The sequence below is a fragment of the Balaenoptera musculus genome, chromosome 1, assembly GCF_009873245.2.
Source record: "Balaenoptera musculus isolate JJ_BM4_2016_0621 chromosome 1, mBalMus1.pri.v3, whole genome shotgun sequence".
NCBI classification, from domain to species: Eukaryota; Metazoa; Chordata; class Mammalia; order Artiodactyla; family Balaenopteridae; genus Balaenoptera; species Balaenoptera musculus.
In genome coordinates this window covers 29,074,649-29,076,173 of record NC_045785.1, presented here as the reverse complement: position 1 = coordinate 29,076,173, position 1,525 = coordinate 29,074,649, and positions in this window count along the sequence as shown.

The following is a 1,525-nucleotide window of genomic DNA, read 5'->3' as shown; positions in this document are numbered from 1 at the left end:
CCACTCCTCTGGGGCCTCTCACACCCTGACACCGCCCCCTGCAACTCTTCTCCCTGCTCTTTTTCACACGGCTTGCTCCACCTCATCCTTCAGGTCAAGTTGAAATGCTGCATCTTTAGAGGACACTTTCTCTGAGTAGGTCTCCCTGTTATTGGCCATCTTTTCATCCAGTTCATTTCCTTCATCTCAGCTCGCAGGGAAATGCATTTATATATTTATCATCTATGTCCCTAGATGTGTTAGAAGCTTTTGACCACAATAACAGAAAACCCAAGTCCACTGGCTTAAACAACGAGGAAAGTTGTCTAGTGGTAGGACTGGTTTTGAGGTGGGCTAATTCAGTGAGATTCTCAAGGTTAAGTTCTCCCCATCTCACTGCTCTGCCTCCTTGATGTTGGCTTTGTCCTCAGGTTAGCAGGATGGATGCAGCAATTCCAGGCATCACAGTTGGACTTCATGTCATACTAGTAGGGTTTTCTCCTCATTATGTGTCTTAGGTAACTATTGCTGTGTAAGAAATTATCACAAAACTTAGTTTAAAATAACATTTTAACTGGAGTGGTTTAGCTGGTTGGTTCTGGCAGAAGGTCTCTCATGAGGTTATTGTCAAGCTTTTGACCAGGGCTGAAGTCACCTGAAGGCTTAACCATGGCTGGAGGATCCACTTCCAAGCTTATTCACATGGCTGTTGGCAGGAGGCTTTGGTCCGTCCATACGTGGGCCTCTCCATAAGGCCGTTCCTAATGTAGTGCTCGCCGTCTTCCTCCAGACTGACCGAGAAACCACGTCAGAAGCTGCAGTGTCTTTTAGGACCTAATCTCAGACGTGACACACCACCACTTCTGCTGTATTCTATCATCAGCCCAGCCCTGGTTCTACATGGGAAGGGACTACACAGGGTGAGAACACCAGAAGGTGGGGGACGCTGGGAGGTCATCTTAGAGGCTGGCTCCCACATGGCATTTTTTCTTTCAAAAGTGAGGGAGCCTTTCCTAGAAATCCGGGGAGACTTTTCTTTGCATCTGCTGGCTGCAGTTGTGTCCCATGCCCCTACCTAAACCAATCCATCCCGAGGGGCGTGGGACCATCAGTTACAATCATGATTCACCCTTGGGCTTAGGAGCCATCTCTGCTGAAGCACAGGGTGGGATCCAGGAGGAAGACAGCCACCTGAACAAAATCAGGATTCTGTCTGGAATGAGGAAGTGGCGATGGGAATGGATGTTGAGTGGACGACTGTGTCTCTGACACTCTGACCTGCTAGACTGTCAACTCCATGAGGGCAGAGGCCAAGTCTTTTCCTACCACTGCATCCCTGGCACAGAAGCCCACTGCCTGGTACAGGGTAGATGTAACCATTTTTGTTAAATGAATAAATGACAAAATGGAAGGCCACAGGCAGGATGTCTAGGACTGATACCAGGTAGGGATGGATATCTGCAGGCCCCTGGCTCCTCAAGTTCTTCTTAGAACTCAGGAGGCCACCTGCTCCCAGCCCCACTGCCAGCCCCAAGAAGATACAGCA